General features: G+C 43.7%; 1 protein-coding gene across 1 annotated transcript in view; it reads right to left on the bottom strand.

Moving 5' to 3' along the window:
- Nucleotides 1-14422, bottom strand: part of LOC106571257 (probable E3 ubiquitin-protein ligase RNF144A-A) — a 50968-nt gene extending 36546 nt beyond the window's left edge. Inside the window, exon 1 of the mRNA XM_014144079.2 lies at nt 14100-14422. The gene's annotated coding sequence lies outside the window, so the exon portion shown is untranslated. The remainder of the gene's footprint in view (nt 1-14099) is intronic.
- Between the last annotated feature and the right edge of the window lie 9025 nt (nt 14423-23447).

Below are 23447 nucleotides of genomic sequence, written 5' to 3'. Positions count from 1 at the left end.
GACAAGGTAAACATCTGTTGTTCTGCCCCTGAACAAAGCAGTTAACCACTGTTCCTAGGCTGTCATTGAAAATAAAAAGTTGTTCTTAACTGACCTGCCTAGTAAAATAAATAAATTGAGGAATAAATTGGCTTCATTGATGTTGTCCCCCAAAGTGACAGTATGTACATACCCCAACCAGAAGCCATGGATTACAGGCAACATCTGCATTGAGCTAAAGGCTAGAGATGCCCCTTTCAAGGAGTGGGAGACTAATCTGGACATTTATAAGAAATCCCGCTATGCCCTCAGACAAACCATCAAGCAAAGTGTCAATGCAGGATTAAGATTGAATCCTATTGCGCTGACGCTTGTCGGATGTGGCAGGGCTTGAAAACTATTACGAACTACAAAGAGAAACCCAGATGTGAGCTGCTCAGTGATGCGCGCCTACCAGATGAGCTAAATGCCTTTCATGCTTGCTTTGAGGCAAGCAACACTGAAGCATGCATGAGCTTCAGCTGTTCTGGATGACTGTGTGATAACGCTCTCGGTAGCCGATGTGAGCAAAACCTTTAAACAGGTCAACATTCACAAAGCCGCTGGGCCAGACGGATTACTCAAAGCATGCTGTGCATGCGTCAAGTGTCTTCACTGACATTTTCAACCTCTCCCTGACCGAGTCTGTAATACCTACATGTTTCAAGCAGACCACCATAGTCCCTGTGCCCAAGGAAGCGAAGGTAACCTGCCTAAATGATTACCGCCCCGTGGCACTCACGTCGGTAGCCATGAAGTGCTTTGAAAGGATGGTCATGGCTCACATATACAGCATCCTCCTGGACACCCTAGACCCACTCCAATTCGCATACCGCCCCAACAGATCCACAGACGACGCAATCTCAATTGCACTCCAGACTGCCCTTTCTCACCTGGAGAAAAGGAACACCTATGTGAGAATGCTGTTCATCAACTACAGCTCAGTGTTCAACACCATAGCGCCCTTGAAGCTCATCACTAAGCTAAGGACTCTGGGACTAAACACCACCCTCTGCAACCGGATCCTGGACTTCCTGATGGGCCGCCCCCAGGTGGTAAGAGTAGGCGACAACACGTCTGCCACGCTGATCCTTAACACTGGGGCCCCTCAGGGGTGTGTACTTAGTCCCCTCCTGTATTCCATGTTCACCCACGACTGCGTTGCCAAATACGACTCCAACACCATCATTAAGTTGCTTACGACACAACAGTGGTAGGCCTGATCACCGACAACGATGAGACGGCCTATAGGGAGGAGTTCAGAGAGCTGGCAGTGTGGTGCCAGGACAACAACCTCTCCTTCAATGTGAGCAAGACAAAGGAGCTGATTGTGGACTACAGGAAAAGGCGGGCCGAACAGGCCCCCATTAACATCAACAGGGCTGTAGTGGAGCGGGTTGAGAGTTTCAAGTTCCCTGGTGTCCACATCACCAACGAAAGACTGAAAAGAATTGGCATGGACCCCCAGATCCTCAAAAGGTTCTACAGCTGCACCATCAAGATCATTCTGACCGGTTGCATCACCGCCTGGCATGGCAACTGCTCTGCATCTGACCGTAAGGCGCTACAGAGGGTAGTGCGAACAGCCCAGTACATCACTGGGGCCAAGCTTCCTCCCATCCAGGACCTATATAATAGGCGGTGTCAGAGGAAAGCCCATAAAATTGTCAGACTGTTTTCTCTGCTACCGCACGGCAAGCTTTACCAGAGCGCCAAGTATAGGACCAAAAGGCTCCTCAACAGCTTCTACCCCCAAGCCATTAGACTGCTGAACAATTCATAAAAATCGCCACCGGACTATTTACATTGAACCCCCCCCGCCCCGTACACTGCTGCTACTCGCTGTTTGTTTACCTATGCATAGTCACTTCACCCCCACCTACATGTACAGATTACCTCAACTAGCCTGTACCTCTGCACACTGACTCGGTACCGGTGCCCCCTGTATATAGCCTCATTATTGTTATTCTTATTGTGTTACTTTTTATTATTACTTTTTATTTTAGCTTACTTGGTAAATACTTTCTTTTTAAGCACTTCACGGTAAAGTCTACACTTGTTGTATTTGGCGCATGTGGCAAATAAAGTTTGATTCGATTTTTTTCCCATGCCAATAAAGCCCCTTAAATTTAATTTAAATTGAATTGAGAGAGAGAATGAACACGTCTGACCTGCACCAGTCAGAATGAACACGTCTGACCTGCACCAGGCAGAATGAACACGTCTGACCTGCACCAGTCAGAATGAACACGTCTGACCTGCACCAGTCAGAATGAACACGTCTGACCTGCACCAGGCAGAATGAACACGTCTGACCTGCACCAGGCAGAATGAACACGTCTGACCTGCACCAGGCAGAATGAACACGTCTGACCTGCACCAGGCAGAATGAACACGTCTGACCTGCACCAGGCAGAATGAACACGTCTGACCTGCACCAGTCAGAATGAACACGTCTGACCTGCACCAGTCAGAATGAACACGTCTGACCTGCACCAGGCAGAATGAACACGTCTGACCTGCACCAGGCAGAATGAACACGTCTGACCTGCACCAGTCAGAATGAACACGTCTGACCTGCACCAGTCAGAATGAACACGTCTGACCTGCACCAGTCAGAATGAACACGTCTGACCTGCACCAGTCAGAATGAACACGTCTGACCTGCACCAGTCAGAATGAACACGTCTGACCTGCACCAGTCAGAATGAACACGTCTGACCTGCACCAGTCAGAATGAACACGTCTGACCTGCACCAGTCAGAATGAACACGTCTGACCTGCACCAGGCAGAATGAACACGTCTGACCTGCACCAGTCAGAATGAACACGTCTGACCTGCACCAGGCAGAATGAACACGTCTGACCTGCACCAGGCAGAATGAACACGTCTGACCTGCACCAGGCAGAATGAACACGTCTGACCTGCACCAGTCAGAATGAACACGTCTGACCTGCACCAGGCAGAATGAACACGTCTGACCTGCACCAGTCAGAATGAACACGTCTGACCTGCACCAGTCAGAATGAACACGTCTGACCTGCACCAGGCAGAATGAACACGTCTGACCTGCACCAGTCAGAATGAACACGTCTGACCTGCACCAGTCAGAATGAACACGTCTGACCTGCACCAGTCAGAATGAACACGTCTGACCTGCACCAGTCAGAATGAACACGTCTGACCTGCACCAGTCAGAATGAACACGTCTGACCTGCACCAGTCAGAATGAACACGTCTGACCTACACCAGTCAGAATGAACACGTCTGACCTACACCAGTCAGAATGAACACGTCTGACCTACACCAGTCAGAATGAACACGTCTGACCTACACCAGTCAGAATGAACACGTCTGACCTACACCAGTCAGAATGAACACGTCTGACCTACATCAGGCAGAATGAACACGTCTGACCTACATCAGGCAGAATGAACACGTCTGACCTACACCAGGCAGAATGAACACGTCTGACCTACACCAGTCAGAATGAACACGTCTGACCTACACCAGTCAGAATGTCAGGTGTGTCGTAGAAAGTGGACCAAGGCGCAGCGGGTATCATGCTCATCTTCTTTTATTTAAAAAAGTGAACACTTAAACAAACTAAATCGACGTCAACCACCAGTTCCGTAAGGACACAAGGACTATACGAAAAACAACTACCCACAAACACAAGAGAAAATAAACCCACTTAAATATGGCCTCCAATTAGAAGTAACGACAACCAGCTGCTTCTAATTGGAGGTTGTTCCCAAAACTAACATAGAAATAGAAAAACTAGAAAACCCACATAGAAATAGAAAACATAGAACATACACCAAAACCCCCGAAACACACAAAACAAACACCCCCTGACACGCCCTGACCAAACTACAATAACAAATAACCCCTTTTACTGGTCAGGACGTGACACAGAATGAACACCTCTGATCTACACATTCAGAATTAACAAGCTACCAAGCTAGCTACCGCTCTAACCCTTTGCAACAACATACCTTGAGAAAGGCAGCAGCTGAAATGTCAGGGACAGCTGAACTATATTTAATTCAATAAATGTAAAGACTAACAAAATGTATTATAAGTATTTAAGATTTATTGTGTGTGCACCCTCTCTCTGCATCAGGAGTGTCAAACAAATGTTGCCTGCGGACCGCATTCACTCTTCACTGAGGTCTGGAGGCCCACACTGATAATGTGTTATATTTCCTCGCTGTCAAAATGAGCAAAAAATAGCCCTCTATCCATTGTTTTTGGAATTTTCGACGCTCCCTGACAATTCAGCTTTCGTTTTCGATGATTCTTAGCAACATGGAAAGAGTGAAGAGACTACTGTATATAAATGTAGGTCCAATATAATTTCTACACAGTTTCGATTTGGTTTTAGTCATTTCAATGTTGACTGAGGTTGCTTTTCCACCCGCAGGCCTTGAGTTTGACACGTGCTCTACATTAACCCTCTTGAAGAGGGAAAGACTGAGAACTCAGTGGAATAACCAGGAAAGACTTGAGGGGGACTCTGTCTCCTAGTAACAGTCCAGTTATATATAATATATGCCATTTAGCAGACACTATTATTCAAAGAGACTTACAGTCATGCATGCATACATTTTACATAAGGTTGGTCACTGGAATCAAACCCACTATCCTGGTGTTACAAGCATCATGCTCTACCAACTGAGCTACAGAGGACCAAAGTCAACTAGCGAAACAACCAATATCCATCTCTATGTCTCGAGGATGTCCAAGGTGGAGTCTTACTAGCCTACAGCAAGACTCCATTGACTTATTGCTGAGTACAGACTAAGTGCACAATGTAAGCTACATAGATACAAATACCAGAGGCAATTCATGAGAGATCATTTGAATTATAAAAGGTGTTCTCATCTCTTCTCTTGAGTCTGTGGGCAAATTGACTTTGCGGATGCTCTTTTGCCTTTATTGAGACCAACCCAAGTACAGTCAAGTGAGATCTCTCCCCTTGTGAATCACTAAAACACTGCAGAGAGTGAGTCATTTCTCCTCAATCAAGAGAAAAGTTCAGCTAAAGTTCAAACCTTTTGTACAGTAATACAACACATCTCTAGTGGCTCTTACATAAATGGAACAGAAACCTCAGACAGTGGTATTTCACTTGATAAGGCCAATGGTGAGATGTCCAGCACCAAGAAAATAATACAACTAGTTCAGGTTAATGAAACAGCAAACTAGAATAAAATTATGTGATCAGGTAGTCAGTTAATAGTTCCTCTCTAGCTTGTACCTGGCTTCTGAGAGAGATAGAAAAATAGAGAGAGAGCAAGAAAGAGGAAAGATAGAGAGACATTGAAAGAGAGAGAGTCGTCAAAATAGAGAGAGAGCGAGATAAAAATAGTTAATTGGTCCCAAACAGAATACCTGACCACTGTGACTGACCCAAAATCAAGAAAAGCTTAGACTATGTACATAGTACAGACTCAGTGAGCATAGCCTTGATATTGAGAGAGGCCACCATAAGCTCTCAAGAGAAGACAGGCTATGTGCCCAATGCCCACAAAATGAGGTGGAAACTGAGCTGCACTTTTTAACTTCCTGCCAAATGTATGACCATATCATCCCTCAGATTACACAGATTGTCACGTCCTGACCAGTAAAGGGGTTATTTGTTATATTAGTTTGGTCAGAATGTGGCAGGAGGTATTTGTTTAGAGTGTTTCGGGGTTTGTTGGGCTATGTGTTTTGTAGAGGGGTGTTTGATTAGAGTGTTCCGGGGTTTTGGTTTATGTTCTATGTTAATATATTTCTATGTTCTAGTCTAGTCTTTCTAGTTCTATGTTTAGTTTATTGATTTGGCCTTCAATTGAAGGCAGCTGTTCCTCGCTGCCTCTGATTGAAGGTCCTATGTATAGGGGTGTTTTGGTAATGGGAATTGTGGGTAGTTATTTCCTGTTTAGTGTATGTAGCACCTGACAGGACTGTTTAGTGGCGTTCGTTCGTTTTTGTATACGTTTCTCTTTTGGTTTTTTCCTTCTTTTATAATAAATAAGAAGATGAGTATACATTTTCCCGCTGCACCTTGGTCTACTTCGTACGACGACCGTTACAGAACTACCCACCACAAACGGACCAAGCAGCGGAGTAAGGAGCTGGAGAGGAATTATGTGGACTACAGGGAATCGTGGACATGGGAGGAGATTCTGGACGGGGCTGGACCATGGCACCAGGCTGGTGAATACCGTTGCCCACCGGAGGAGATAGAGGCAGCCAAGGCGGGGCGGCGCCGGTATGAAGCTTTATACACGCCGATTGGGAAGCACGAGAGGCACCCCCAATAATTTTTTTGGGGGGGGGCACACGGGTAGTTTGGCTGGGCCAAGGGTGAGCCCTCAGCCAACTCCCTGTGCTTATTATGGGGAGAGTATGAAGGAACTGTTTGCCAGAAGTTGTCAGGAGAGTACAGGATTTAGTCCAAATGATTTGGTTTTTGGACATGCAGCGCGTGGCCCTCTGGCTGTGTTGCAGGACAGCTGCGGAACAGTAGAGCCACCACTAAATTTTACTTGATTATGTCAATGGTTTTCGTAATAGACTGCCCTCTGCAAGTGAAATGGAAAAAGAGAAACTGGAAAGTGCACAAGTAAATATGAAGAATATTTATGACCGTCGGTCTGAACATTGACAATTTAGCTCTGGTGACCAGGTTTTAGCTCTGTTACCTATTGTAGGTTCTCCTTTTCAGGCTAATTTCACTGGTCCTTTTACGGTGGTGTGCAAAGTGTCTGAACAGAACTTTGGTTTGCATAATAAACCTGCAACATTCCAGCACTTCATGAACCGTGTTGTCTCTGGTCTGGGTGGATGTGCATGCTGGCTTCCACCACCTTTTGGTTTTTTGGTCTGTTCTCACCATACAACATTTTTGTATTTATTATTTAGTTTAAATGTATTCCTTTTTACATTTAAGTAATGGGTGGTCTTCCCTTTTGTTGTGCCCCCTGGAGCTGCTTCTTCTTGTGTTTAGCTGATAGGAGTGGAACCCGGTGTGGTCGTCTGCTGCAATAGCCCATCCGTGACAAGGACCGGCGAGTTATGCATTCCCAGATGCCATTCTGCACACCACTGTTGTAATGCACTGTTATTTGCCTGTTTGTGGCCCGCCTGTTAGTTTGCAGGTTTCTTGCCATTCTCCTTCAACCTTTCATCAACGAGCTGTTTTGGCCCACAGGACTGCCGCTGACTGGATGTTTTTTGTTTGTTGCACCATTCTCTGTAAACCGTAGACTCTGTCGTGTGTGAAAAGCCCAGGAGGCAGGCCGTTTCTGAGATACTGGAACCGCCGCACCTAGCACCGATGATCATACCACGTCAGTCGCTTAGGTCACTTGTTTTGCCCATTCTAACGTTCAATCGAACAGTAACTGAATGCCTCGATGCCTGCTTAATATAGCAAGCCACGGCCACGTGACTCACTGCCTGTAGGAGCGAATAATTTTTGCGAACAGGGTGGTGTACCTAATAAACTGTTTCTCATGCCAATAAAGCCTTTTGAATTGAAAAAATTATAGAGGGACAGACAGGGACAGAGAAACAAAAAGAGAATGCAAGGGAGATAGAGAAATATGGGGAGAGAGAAAGATGGAGTTAGAGAGAAAGAGACAGACGGAGAAAAAAGAGCGTGCGAGAGAGAGAGGTCTGCATTGATTACATCACCTGCCCTCCCTACACCAGGAACAGCGCTGCTCCATCTGCTCGGCCTTGGTACAATACACACTACTGCTGTACTGCATGCCAGGGAGAGGGGCAAATAGAGAGGGAGGAGAGAGCAAGCTGAAACATTAAATTGAGAACAGTGCTAGAGGAAACGAGAAAGGGAGTGTAGGGAAAAGGGAGAGGTACAGTTAAGAAACACAGTACAGTATGTGTTTGTAATACATGGACGTGAGCCAGTGAGTTAGTAGTGAGTGACAGGCTGGCCCCAGGGCGAGAGGAGAGGCAGTGTTATACGGGTTATGTCCCAAATGGCACCCTATTCCCTATTTAGTGCACTACAGTTGACCAATACCAATAGGTGTCTGGTCAAAAGTAGTACACTATATAAGGAATAGGGTGCCATTCGGGACATACAGGAAATGTGTTCAGTTCACGAGGAAATATGACTGTTCCTCCCTTTGTGCTCAGTGCTCAGCCTATATTTCTAAACAAACATGCTCTGCTCATCTAAAATGTATTCTCCTCCAGTACTGTTTACAATGAAGTGATAACATTAGAAAGGGATTCATTCCAATTCTATCCTTCCAAAGATTATAGCCCAGCCCCAAACATTGTCTGAATCCCAAATGGCACCCTATTCCCTATATAGTGCACTACTTTTGACCAGAACCCTATTGCCAAAAGTTGTGCCCTAAATAGTGAATAGGATGCAATTTGGGATGCCACCATAGCCTTCTACTGAGTCCTGGACCCGGGAGCCAAGGAAAGGAAGTGACAGCAGCCTGAGGAAACCGCAGCATTTCCTGTTGTTGGCACAAGACACAACTGGCACCCTGCCTGCTGAATCCTAAAGGCCCCATTCACACAGGCAGGATATAGGCATGCTGAGGACTGAAGAAGGCTGAGTAAGTAAGCGAAAGAATGAGGGGGGGGGCATGCAATGGTTAGGCTACTTGGAGAGCTGAAAAACAAGTTCACTTCAATTCACAGTATTTAGAGATTGGAAGTGGGGATAGGAAAATGCCTTAATAAAACCCTATACAGCATACCCCTTTCAGATATCAATAACAATGGTGTAGCATTAGTCTATACAGTAAACACAAACGTATGCATGTACAGTATATACATGAATACATGCATGTCTATGATCAATAGATACTTCATATACTACTGCCACATTAGTGATGAGCCTCTATCAGACGGAATGTCATTTCATGTGAATGACATGATCCACTTAGCTAGCTGGACACAAACACAAACACCAGATTAGATGAATGCTTGGTTGGGGATTAAGGGGGATTAGTGATCACCAGATTAGATGAATGCTTGGTTGGGGATCAAGGTGGATTAGTGATCAACAGATTAGATGAATGCTTGGTTGGGGATCAAGGGGGATTAGTGATCACCAGATTAGATGAATGCTTGGTTGGAGATCACAGGGGATTAGTGATCACCAGATTAGATGAATGCTTGGTTGGGGATCAAGGGGGATTAGTGATCACCAGATTAGATGAATGCTTGGTTGGGGATGAAGGGGGATTAGTGATCACTCACAATCCCCAACGATTTGTGTTTTCTGATATAATGTTTCATTTCTCAAAGTGCCTAATCAAATCTGAAGAGTATAGGCTATGTACTGTAGTGGTGTTGGTTATGGTGAAGCAAGCAGGTGAATCAAAGTCTTCCTGTCTGGCTACTGCTAGAGTTGGAAGAGGCCACACACCATGGAATGAAAATGTATATTTTAACTAAATCCCTTTTATGCCCATTGGATAATGAGGACACATAGTGCTTTATGGCCAAACAAAGGTTTTTAAACCATCTGACTATAAAGGGATGCAATGTTTTCACTACCTTTACATGGAGAATGGTTTAGTGCATTTCATCACTGAATGCAGATTGAACAGTGAGCTAAGCCTTTGCTATCAGTGCATATAAATGTAGCCTACTGTCAGACAAAAGTTTGCAAGGTGCAAATGAGCTAAAGCTGAACTTGACTTTAATCACAAATTCAACAGCTCGTGTGGGCTGGGTGTATTTCTCACTTTCCGCTGGATTTCTTCACAGTCAGTCACACAGACATCTTTAAGATGCTTAGAGGACTTACTTTGCGAACACTTACCATGTTTACTTGTAAAGTATGACACCATGGTTACGTTCCAGATGGCACACTATTCCCTACATAGTGCACTACTTTTAACAAATACAAATACAAATTAGGGACTAAGCCCATCACATTCCACCTGCAGGCATGACATGTGACTGAAATGACTTCCAGTCTACCAGAGGACACAAGGTTCACTAACAGAACAGCAGAAAAAAAGCAGAACAGAACACAAATTACATTTCTTAACATTTCCTGGATTACCACATTTTTCAGCATTCACCATCACCACACATACAATCAATGCTTCTGAACTGATCATACATTGATCAGACAGAAATCATTATGAAGACTTACACTTGAAGTACCATCACAGCTATGGAGTTGACCCAGTCCTAGTTAGAACTGACACTTCTGATCTCAGATGCAGAATTCAGATAACTAACAGAGATAGGAGCTAGAAGAACCTGTTCTAATTTTAGCACCCAGAACCAAATAATGTTAATGTCACAAGAGATTAGTTCCTAAACCATTCATATGAATGTACCACATCAAAAGCTAACAGTGCTGTCCATCTAACCACACCAACCGTATGGCTTTCTACTGAATCAGCGGTCTCCTGCCAGGTCTGGGCTATTTATCTACAGGTCTGTCCTGAGAGGGCAGTGCACTGGGCAGAGAGAGCAGGTTGCTGCTGTCTGCAGACAGACAGACAGACCTCTCTGTGTGTGGCTGTGGCTAGCTTGGCCTGGGCAGAGTGTACTGTGCGGCTATGCTGTGGGCAGGAAGACTGGGAGCCAGCTGCCTGGCAGGCACATAATGTTCTGGATTCAGCACTGGAACCCTGGCCTGGCCTTCAGGTCTGTCTCACTACTCATGAAAGAAACATTCTTCAGCTCCGTTTACACTAATCTAGCTGCACCTTGCCCTCTCCTTCACTCTCAACCCAGAATGGTTCTCCATAGCTCTGGTTCAGGGCACAAGGAGCCTTCAGCGCCAGCAAGCCGCACATAACGGCCTGGACCAGAGCTAGGTTCTGGACCTGTGTGGTGGTTGTTAGAGGGATTCAGAGAGAGGGGGCACACAGTAGTTGTATGTTCAAAACCAATGGGAGCTGTGGATAGGTAAGGTGAACATGAGGTAAAAATGGATCTGCTTGCTTTATAGGTATCATGGAGTTTTTTCAGACAATTCAGGATCAAATACTGTGCATCAAAGAGAGACATAATATATATTTTTAAACTGTTACAATATTTGGGTCATTGCTGCTACTGAAGTAACAATCCTATATCAAAGACTTGGCTGGACAGCTGTACCTTCAGTATGCCTTCAGTCAGACTAGGCTGGTGGGTCAAGAGGCTTTTCTGTGTCTGCAGACTACTAGGCCTGTCAAGCAGCTACTAGGCCTGTCTGATCACAGTGGAGGCTAAAGTAGCCTTCTAACTCAGAAGCTCTGCTATGTGTGCCCACTGGGCCATACAAGGTAAGGGGCTGTGTTAGCTCACTGGCTGGTGGGACATGACGTAACGATATAATGACGAAGCACGATGTGCGTCCTAAATGGCACCTTATTCCCTAAATAGTGCACTATTTTAACTCAAACTTCCTAAGTGTTCAATTAAGTGTGGCTCACTCTGTTACCCACAATGAGGCTGATTTGTGGAATGTATCTTCTCCTCTTGTAAAGATCAACTGGTTGTGTGTGACTGGACTGGTAAGAATGACAAATATCTAATGACAAATATAACACCATAATCATCATGTTCTAGCCCAGGGCTCTCCAACCCTTCTCCCAGAGAGCTTCCATCCTGTAGGTTTTCACTCCAACCCAAATCTAATAATTAGCTGGTTGATAAGCTGAGTCAGGTTAGTTACAGCTGGGATTGGAGCAAAAACCTACAGGAAGGTAGCTCCCAAATGGCACCCTATTCACTATAGTGCAGTGCACTACTGTTGACTAGGGCCCATAGGGCTCTGTTCAAAAGTAGTACACTACTATGTAGGAAATAGAGTGATATTTGGGACACATAATTACTTTCCTTCAGACTGGTTCTCATCATATAAGGCCAGAACAAGCCAAAGCCCACGGCACTAAGCCTGTACATTTACAAAACATGAATCACCTCCTGCAGAGGGTTATACAAGCACTGCCCACTACTGTACGTCAGCAGAATGATTTGGTTATCCTACATAGGCTCATTAGGCTTGCCAATTCATATTCACAACAACATGAAAAAACCCTAATATGATGATAAACAAAGAGTATTTAACAAAAAAAGAGGGCAAAGAGAACATTGATTATTGAAGAAAACAAGGGTGTTGTTCAAGAACAGTATGACACATTTAAATAGGTGGGTTCACTGTGCTGCCGTGGAGGTGGTGTCCTATGAGTCCCCCAAAAAAGTATCCACTGCAGGGGTATTCAACCGGGGGTCAAGGTACTGCAGGGGTTCCACAACATTTTTAAGTGATCATTTATTTATTTGTTGAATGTTTTTATGAATATTGCCAGCAACAACGGAATAAACACATTTTGACAGGTGTATAAAATTGAGCACACAGCCATGCAATCTCCATAGACACATTGGCAGTAGAATGGCCTTACTGAAGAGCACAGTGACTTTCAACGTGGCACTGTTATAGGATGACAGCTTTCCAACAAGTCAGTTTGTCAAATTTCTGCTCTGCTAGAGCTGCCCTGGTCAACTGTAAGTGCTGTTACTGTGAAGTGGAAACATTTAGGAGCAACAACATCTCAGCCGTGAAATGGTAGGAACACAAGCTCACAGAACGGGACTGCCAAGTGCTGAAGCGCGTAAAAATCGTCTATCCTCAGTTGCAACACTCACTACCGAGTTTGAAACTGCCATTGGAAGCAACATCAGCACAAGAACTGTTTGTTGGGAGCTTCATGAAAAGAGTTTCCATGGCCGAGCAGCTGTACAGAAGCCTAAGATCACCATGTGCAATGCCAAGCATCGTCTGGAGTGGTGTAAAGCTCGCCGCCATTGGACTCTGGACCAGTGGAATCATGCTCCACGATATGGCAGTCCGACGGACAAATCTGGGTTTGGCTGCCAGGAGAACGCTACCTGCCCGAATGCATAGTGCCAACTGTAAAGTTTGGTGAAGGAGGAATAATGGTCTGGGGCTGTTTTTCATGGTTCGGGCTAGGCCCCTTAGTTCCAGTGAAGGGAAATCTCTACAGCATACAATACAGCATACAAGCATACAAGAAATCGCTACAGCATACAATGACATTCTAGACGATTCTGTGCTTCCAACTTTGTGGCAACAGTTTGGGGAAGGCCCTTTCCTGTTTCAGCATGACAATGCCCACGTGCACAAAGCAAGGTCCATACAGAAATCATGTGTCGAGATTGGCGTGGGAGAACTTAACTGGCCTGCACAGAGCTCTGACCTCAACCCATCGAACACCTTTGGGATGAATTGGAACGCTGACTGCGAGCCAGGCCTAATCGCCCAACATCAGTGCCGACCTCACTAACACTCTTGTGGCCGAATGGACGCATGTCTCCACAATAATGTTCCAACATCTAGTGGAAAACCTTTCCAGAAGAGTGGAGGCTGTTATATCAGCAAAGGGGGGACCAACTCCATATTAATGCCCATGATTTTGGAATGAGATGTTCGACGAGCAGGTGTCCACATACTTTTGTTCATTTAGTGTATCTTTCTAGCTACAAGGCTATGTTATAGTTTATACTTCCTCTTCCAATTATAATGTCAGGATGTCAAAATAATTAAAAACTATTTACCAAATCTATTTATTTTAAAATGTTGATTATTTCTGCTTTCCATTATCATTCACTTGATGATGAGAAAATAGTTAGCTAAGGTATGATGGGGTCCCTGGTTGCCGGTTTGCCTGGGAGGGGTCCCTGTGCAAGGAAATACCCCTGATCAACTGAATCGGATAAAAGCCATGCTAGGAATTGTTAAGTGTATGTGCAGCCTACCTAAACAGACATCACTGTAGTGTAGTTAAATTTCCTACTTCACAAACCATTCCAGGACAGCTACAGCCTACATCCCTTATGGGAATATAAGAATCCTTTACAAACAGAAAAAAAATACAAAAAGCAGACCACACACGCAAAACACAACACAACAAAATTAACATTCCGTTGACGCAAGCAGAGCACAGACTGCCTCGATATGTGTTGTTACATTGTAACAACACGTAACAGCTGCGTCCAAACAACATGCACAGCTAATCTGTAACATTTACATTGTAACAACATGATGTTATGTATCCAGGTTTACCTTGAATTCAGACTATTGCTTGTCAGTTTTCTTGAGGAAGAACAGGAGCCTTGTTTTCCATCCAGACTATCCTTTCAAACGACCTTTTTTAGTCGTTGCAGTTTGGTTCAAGTATTATTGACAACAGCCTTGCTGTCAGTGGACATCAACAATTATGTCTCTCTCTTCTTAAAAAGTATAATAGACAGCTCTAGTAGTTGGTGCGCTTATCAAAATCAACTGTTCGGTGGAAAGATGTCATTTGTATGCGTTATAGAGCCGAAAAGCTCAGGAGGGGGAATTGATGTATTCTGAGATCTGTGGCATCGCGAAGAGCCCTCTGTCGAGCACCAGGCGTCATGAACAGGGTTTTCCCTGATTATGAGGTAATCCCTTTCAGTGTTTGGGAAGGAAAAACACAAGACTAAAACAATTAATGTAACAGTACTGCCACCTGCTGTTTGGATTGGGTCTTATTATGGAATAATGTTTATTTATAGGAGAAATCGCCCTATAATCTGTAAAACATTTTTTACCGGTAGGATATGCAAGACAATACAACAAGACTCACTGAATATTAGCAATCATTGATTAAACTGCTTCTTAATTGTAAAGAGTAAACGTGTTTTGGCCCTTAGCCTTCGCCAGGGTTGGGTTTTACAGATAGAGAAATGAAGGAGGATGTTATATGTATTTTTTCTAAATTACCCTCTTCCATTGAAAAGTATAACACGATGTACCCACAATCTATTGATCAGTTTACCGCTAAAAACAATTTATGAGATTTTTGTACCTCATTGTATTCCCATTGTGATTGGTCCCTGAACATTAGGAAATATATTAGTGAATTCGGGTGGGTAGTTGCCGCGACCAGGATTTGAACCTGGGACCAGCAACTGTCAAGCCAACATCTGAACTATTTAACCAAGAGGTCCAAACCTCTTGATGAGGTTGCAAGGTGTTGTGTTAAAGTCATTACATTGCCCCCTTCCTTTAGGAGAGCATGTCCCCACGGTTCTCTACACCAAGTCCCTTGCGTGTACACACCTCTCTTGCCCATCCCACACCAATGTAGCAAATTCCAGGGGTAGCTCTGACCAGGACTCAAAACCAGTTCCAGCGTTTGTCAGGGCAACACCATAACCAGTACGCCAAGAGGTCTGAACCCCTTGATGAGGTCGCTAGGTGTTTGGTTAAGGTCGCTATAATATAAAAACCTCCATCTCTAACTGTTAAACCTACAAAGCTGCGAAATTCATTGTTTTCACTTAAAACAATTTTGTTTTAAAGTATTGTTTAAATGTAAATGCATTCTGCATAATTTCGTCTTGAATGAAATAAATCGAATCAAATAACAATAAAGAAGCATTTTTTTTCAACTTCTGACTTCCCTCCAAGACCTGCTGAATTTCCTCTTCACAACAACTGAAGGACATAGGCTACAGCAAACACTCTGTTTCGACTTTTGTAATTGAAAGAAGTGCTAGGACTAGTTGAGAGCTAGGAGATATGAACAAGAAAATAAAAACATTAACCTCAAAAACATAAACCTTGCAACCCTTTCTCCTGATACATGTTTTCATAGCCCTAGTGCCTCTGTCAAAGTGCAAAGGACATCAAACTAGCTACTTTGTCTTTCCTCAGCTAAATTGTACTATTACTTTTTGGCAAATAGTGGCACCAGCAGCAACTCACATACTTTCTCCAATGTCTTTAATAAGTCATTTTTATTTTTACAGTAGCTTACCTTTGGTAAATATCTGTCTACATAGAGGTCACAATGTTCACAGACATGGCCAGTGTTTTGAATCCTGTGCTGGACTACTATCCTTCCCTTTCCTGTCTTCCTAAAGAACATTGCATTGATTCCCCTGCACTCCCATCACCAGAGGCTAAGAGATCCATCAGGAGGATCAAATAAATCACACCAAAGCTAGAGTCCTGTTCAGTGTGTGTGTGTGTGTGTGTGTGTGTGTGTGTGTGTGTGTGTGTGTGTGTGTGTGTGTGTGTGTGTGTGTGTGTGTGTGTGTGTGTGTGTGTGTGTGTGTGTGTGTGTGTGTGTGTGTGTCTTAGTGTGTGTGTGTGTCTTATAATGCTGCCAGGCAGATAATGATTGGTGGTTGGCGTTGTCTTTGGATTCACTCTACCTGGATGCATTCCAAATGGCTCCCTAGTCCCTATGCTCTGGTCAAAAGTACTGCACAATACAGGGAATATGGTGTCATTTGGGACACAGCCCTCCCTGATGCTGGGTGAATTTCCCAGAGAACAGTCCCTAGGGTATGAGTGTCAGAGACACATCAGAAACTGAAACCTAAAGTAACATCAATGGCAGCCTCTGAAATAATACACCTGATATAGAGGAAAGGCTTAAAAATGTTTTTAAAGACATCTATACAATGTTTTTCTGTCACCTGATACCCTATTAATTGAAGGGCTGATGACAGCTTTATTGAGTGTACATTATGTTTGTTAAGTTACTGTCACCATATGGATGTCATGTACATGTGAGTCACTATTTGTGAGTCACTATTTTAGAGTACGGAAGTACTGCAGGGAGGATGGGCTCATTGTAATGGCTGGAATGGAATAATTGAACGATATCAAACACATCAAAAATATGGAAACCATGTATTTGACTCCATTCCAGTGATTCCATTCCAGCCATTACAATGAGGCTGTCCTCCTATAGCTCCTCCCACCAGCCTCCACTGCTGTAGGAGTTGGATGCATTTCTGTACTGAAGCCGTGAAGGCTTTAATCCACTAGATGGTGCCAAATAGCTTATTATGAGGACATGGGTTCACTCAAAGCCCTAGAGCAGCATTTATCAAACTCAGTCCAGATCCGTCTGTGCTCTATAGCCAACTCTAGCCTGGTCCCAGATCTGTTTGTGCTATGTGCTGTGTAGACAACTCTTTCTGCCATTGGCTATACAGCACACAGCACAAACAGATCTGGGACCGGGATACTTGTTTACTGTACTACCCCCAAAAGAACGTACTGAAAAATGAAATATTACTGATTGCAAAAAAACACTGCAGTTAGTGTAACATAACTTGGTCCATTTTCAGACAAAACTGCTCTTGTGTATTAATTATGGGCAGCCTTCTTGCCAAGATTGGAGAGGAAATCTATGTCCCAAGCACCTTATTCCCTATGTAGTGCACTGCTTTTTACCAGGACCCATAGGGCTCTGGTCAAAAGTAATGCACTACATAGGGAATAGGGTACCATTTGATGCAGCCTAGGACCAGTTGTTGGAGAGCTGATGTCTCACTCAGGACCAGGGAGAATCAGTGACCCTAGGCAGAATTATACAACAACCATTTCAATATTTAATTTAACCAACAACAGCCAGACAGGAGCAGGAGAAAACACTGCATACCAAATCATACCCAGGTGGCCAGTCGGGCAACTAGCTGAATAGTACAGTAGCTGGTGGTGTCTGCATCCCAAATGGCACCCTGTTCCCTATATAGTACACTACTTTTGACCAGAGGCCTATGGGCCCAAGTAAAAAGTAGTACACTATATCATGATTAGGGTGCCATTTGGGATGCACTTGTCTTTCTGTGAAACAACTCAGCAGAATTTTTAAGAAGACAGACCACGATGACAAAAGAAAGCCTCCCAGGTTGTTGATGCAAGTATTATGAGGTGGGATTGACCTGCTTCTCCCACCACAGCCTGTCATTGACATCGCCATAATGTTATGTATCAGCTGATTTTCTGCTGCATTTTTACAACACATTTGTAGTTTAAAGGGCAATCTGGGATTGGTACATCCATTTCCATCCCTCAGTGGAATGGTGGTGTGACCACTTTGTTGTTGTTTGAATACCAAATTGCCCCTTTAACATTTTAAAACTTTTTCTGTGTTCTCGGGTTCAAGACATGTCTGGGAGTATCCCAAGGTATACAGTATTGGATATAAAGACGAAGAAAAAAGACTAGTAAAAGATAACATTTGCGTTCACTTGTTTTTTACATTTACATTTTAGTCATTTAACAGATGTTCTTATTCAGAACGACTTTAAGGAGCAATTAAGGTTAAGTGCCTTGCTCAAGGGCATATCGACAGATGTTTCACCTAGTCAGCTCAGGGATTCGAACCAGTGACTTTTCAGTTACTGGCCCAACGCTCTTGAACTTTTCAAAACCCATTCACATCACATAGCCTTCCCTTCTTGCAGATATCACACTCAACTCCAGTGTACTTTACAATAATCATTAAATAAATGTGTATTCTGCGTAGAAGAAAATCACTCCACCCTGCAAAACCTTGATTGTTCAAAATGGAGGAGGAGAGCTCTGTGGCTCAGGTAGGCCTGGTTGTGTCCTGTGGTTTGGCCAGTGCTTTCATTAACTAACGCAAGATGAAGTTGCCAGGGTCATGCACTCCGCACCGTTCTTCATTTGTTCCGGTGTGCTATATGGACCATCCGCCGGTGGCGTTTGACTGGTGACATTCTCTTCCGTTTCTTCATGGTCAAACAGTATGCCATCGGTAGAGAGCCATTTCTACCCTGAGCCAATCAGAGAGCACAAGTGTAGCCGAAAGGTAGAAACAAATATTTTTTTCCCCGGTGACATCATCCACCCCTTTGCAGCTTGCTAAATGAGCCAGTCACCTTTCATTGCAATGTATAGGATCATGGTTAGATTAGATTAGAAGTTTAACAGTCACATGTACAGGGTTGCAGGTGTAATTACAGGGTACGGCGAAAATCTTAATAAGCCCCAAGCTCCAACAATAATGGTAGCTAGCTAAGTGCACAGACACAACGCACAAAACATGAAATACTTCCTCCAAGTCTGGCCACTGTAGCTAGTAACATTATAATTAAATCACAATGGATTTATTTCCACGAAGCAGCTGCCTGAGCTGGCTGCCGAGAGTCAATGCAGTGTCTTTACCTAGGTAGCGCAACAGCTTACAGTTACTAGAGGCATGGAGAGGCAGCCTCTGGAATCCCCTGCCAGAGAACCTGAGGGGGCGACACTGGATCTTAAAACTCACCTTTTAGCTTTGCCTTTAAGTCATTCAGTTTTTATTGTAATTCTTTAGTTTTTTATCCTCTTATGTTTGTAAGGTTCTGTAGTTATTTTCTTAGTCAACATTGTGTTCTGTTTCGTTGTGTTCTTGAACGTAGCCCTGTTTCTTTGTGTTCTTGAACGTAGCCCTGTCTTTCATTTTTGTTCATTGATTTCACCTGTGTTACTTACTCACCTGGTCTCATCAGCTCCTTACTTAGTTCAGTTCATTCTATTTGGACCTTTGTGAGGTATTGTTCGTTTTGACTGTACTAAGCCTTTTCCTAGCTCGTTTGTGAGAACCAGTTATAGCCTTCAGTCCTAGTTTTGATTCACTTGCCTGTTTGCTACCTGTGTATGGCCATTGCCTGCCTGTGACCATGATTCCTGCCTTCTGTGAAATAAACACCTGCTGCACTCTGTGCATGAATCTACACCATTTTCTCCCTGAGTATTCATTACAATGTTGTATAGTAAATATTTCCATTTTAATTGTTTTTATTCTTTTTTTTCCTGCGAAGCCCATTGCGTTGGCTAACGAACGTTAGCCAGCTAGCAAAAAATGTATCTATGGGCTGTATGCGATTATGGAGAGTGAATTAAGGGTTTCCCTGTCATCTTTCTAGTTAGTTCTAGGTGTGCCCATCTGGCTAATATCAAGGGCTTTTTACAACAATTGCAACATTATGGACTGTACGTTATTTATAATGAGGGATACCTGGAGAAAATCGGACCTATCTGAAATTAAAATGGATGGCCAGCTCTTCAGTAAAATATATTTCTACCCGACCCTCCCTGAATGCTTGAAAAAAAAAAACAAGTGACCCTCCCCTATACCTAAAATGATCATTAAAACATAGTGGATAGCAGAGAACATGCCTACCATTTACCCTCACTCCTAGGAGACCAGAGCCTTAGAAATTGAGTTTTAGAAATTGCTCTTCGTGTTTGTAAGCATTACATGACAAAGTAGCCAGAAGGCTGTGGATTCACAGACCACCGTGGACAAGCACTGCATGAATATATATACTGCTCCAAAAAATAAAGGGAACACTAAAATAACACATCCTAGATCTGAATGAATGAAATAATGTTATTAAATACATTTTTCTTTACATAGTTGAATGTGCTGACAACAAAATCACACAAAAATAATCAATGGAAATCCAATTTATCAACCCATGGAGGTCTGGATTTGGAGTCACACTCAAAATTAAAGTGGAAAACCACACTACAGGCTGATCCAACTTTGATGTAATGTCCTTAAAACAAGTCAAAATGAGGCTCAGTAGTGTGTGTGGCCTCCACGTGCCTGTATGACCTCCCTACAACGCCTGGGCATGCTCCTGATGAGGTGGCGGATGGTCTCCTGAGGAATCTCCTCCCAGACCTCCGCCAACTCCTGGACAGTCTGTGGTGCAACGTGGCATTGGTGGATGGAGCGAGACATGATGTCCCAGATGTGCTCAATTGGATCCAGGCCTGGGGAACGGGCGGGTCAGTCCATAGCATCAATGCCTTCCTCTTGCAGGAAATGCTGACACACTCCAGCCACATGAGGTCTAGCATTGTCTTGCATTAGGAGGAACCCAGGGCCAACCGCACCAGCATATGGTCTCACAAGGGGTCTGAGGATCTCATCTCGGTACCTAATGGCAGTCAGGCTACCTCTGGCGAGCACATGGAGGGCTGTGCGGCCCCCCAAAGAAATGCCACCCCACACCATGACTGACCCACCGCCAAACCGGTCATGCTGGAGGATGTTGCAGGCAGCAGAACGTTCTCCACGGCGTCTCCAGACTCTGTCACGTCTGTCACGTGCTCAGTGTGAACCTGCTTTCATCTGTGAAGAGCACAGGGTGCCAGTGGCGAATTTGCCAATCTTGGTGTTCTCTGGCAAATGCCAAACGTCCTGCACGGTGTTGGGCTGTAAGCACAACCCCCACCTGTGGACGTCGGGCCTTCATACCACCCTCATGGAGTCTGTTTCTGACCGTTTGAGCAGACACATGCACATTTGTGGCCTGCTGGAGGTCATTTTGCAGGGCTCTGGCAGTGCTCCTCCTGCTCCTCCTTGCACAAAGGCGGAGGTAGCGGTCCTGCTGCTGGGTTGTTGCCCTCCTACGGCCTCCTCCACGTCTCCTGATGTACTGGCCTGTCTCCTGGTAGCACCTCCATGCTCTGGACACTACGCTGACAGACACAGCAAACCTTCTTGCCACAGCTCGCATTGATGTGCCATCCTGGATGAGCTGCACTACCTGAGCCACTTGTGTCGGTTGTAGACTCCGTCTCATGCTACCACTAGAGTGAAAGCACCGCCAGCATTCAAAAGTGACCAAAACATCAGCCAGGAAGCATAGGAACTGAGAAGTGGTCTGTGGTCCCCACCTGCAGAACCACTCCTTTATTGGGGGTGTCTTGCTAATTGCCTATAATTTCCACCTGTTGTCTATTCCATTTGCACAACAGCATGTGACATTTATTGTCAATCAGTGTTGCTTCCTAAGTGGACAGTTTGATTTCACAGAAGTGTGATTGACTTGGAGTTACATTGTGTTGTTTAAGTGTTCCCTTTATTTTTTTGAGCAGTGTATAATATTTGCAGTCCAGGGGGAAAAAAATGCTTTTATTAATGCATTTCATGCAATTCTACATCATTTTACATGACTGAAGACAAGCAGAATCTTTTTTAATACCACAACAGAGCATTACAACAAATGAGCGCATGCTGCAGCACCAGAGACATTTTGATTTCTATACAAGCTATTAGGAGGATAGTCATATTTTGTAAAAGTTGTAAAAGTTGAGCTCAACAGAACCAATTACAACTGAAGTATCTGATCATCAATGAAGTCGAGACAAGCCATTCGTTGTTTAACACAGCAGCCACATATCATCAGCCTATATAGCACATGTAACGGTTAAATTTTTTTCAACTTTTTTGTTGTTACAAAATAGATTTGTGTTGACAGTAATTAGGTATGGGTATATTAAAGCATCTGCTAGACTAAATTAACAAACTAGGCATTCATACTGTAGCTCACCGCATGATCCTCAAACCAAAGAAAACAAGTGAATTCAAAGGCATTTTTTCATTTCATTATTATTTAATTCTAAGTAATTATTATTTTTGATAGAATTTTATACCGCCTAAATGCGAAATTCATAGGCATGTTTTTGAAGTGCTGTTGTTGATGTGTTGTTGAAATGCTGAGTGCTCCTGCCAGCCTGTAGCATGTCACAAATGCTTCACAATTGATTTCTTAAATGGCAGGCTATAGCCTTAAAATAATAATGATATAGACTAAATTATTCATTTTCATTCCTTCTTAGGCTACCTGGCTTGCTCATGACTGATTTAGAGTTAGTTTGTTGCTTAATAGCCTTTTGAAATATCGAACGTCAATTGATAGTGACAGAATAGCACATTACTTCCCAAGCAAAGTCCAGTTTGTGTCTCCTCGGCTATAGAAGGTTGTAGCTCAGCCTCTGAATGTCATAGAGACAAATCAAAGATATCACATATGCATCTGAGTTGTTCTCCGTCATTTTACAGCTTGTTTCTAGCATAAAGCACTGCGGACTAAAGTGTCGTTATAGATTGCGCTATATAATCAGGTCCATTACATTTTTTTCAAATTCTTATGCTAACAAGGGGTTGGCCTAGGTAATTTTCTTTAGCAAAAGCCACAACTCCCTCACATAACTTCTCAATTCGAGCCCTGGTTTTAACTTAAAACAGCAAGCTCTTCACTGACACTGAGATATTTAAGGAGTGCATGGTGATTGATGGAATTGGCTGACAAAATCTATGGATAGTAGACTATAATTTTGTCTGTCAAATAGGTAGGCATACCTCTTATTTCTTGAATAGCAAGAAATAGGCTCCAACATGAAGCCCTCTTGTTGTTAGCAGCCTAAAGTTAAAATGAAGACTGTTTAAATGAATTAGGCCTTCTGGAATTAGCATACTTTCAGCACCCCATGCGCTGTCCATCTCCGCGGCTGTCGCTTCATATTCATGTAAGTTATGTAAATTACTTGAATATGACTTATAATGAGGTCAATAACTCTGATAAATAGCTTCATTATGGGCAATGAAACATATCGTTTTCATTCAAATCTATTATAGCAGTAGCAAGCTTACCTCCAGTCCTCATCTTCGCTCTCTCCCTCTCAAACTGAACAGGACATCCGTAGGCCTAGTCCGCACACATAGTTATTGAATGTATTCTGGAAGAATCCTTTGACTCACCTCCTGAAGTGCCACCGTACACTGCACAGTCATTGGTTAGGCAGCAGAAAAAGGTTTACATCAGCAAGAGCAGG

This window comes from Salmo salar, chromosome ssa15 (assembly GCF_905237065.1).
Source record: "Salmo salar chromosome ssa15, Ssal_v3.1, whole genome shotgun sequence".
Lineage (NCBI taxonomy): Eukaryota > Metazoa > Chordata > Actinopteri > Salmoniformes > Salmonidae > Salmo > Salmo salar.
Note: the sequence above shows the minus strand (reverse complement) of the source record. Positions and strands in the feature narration are given on the sequence as shown.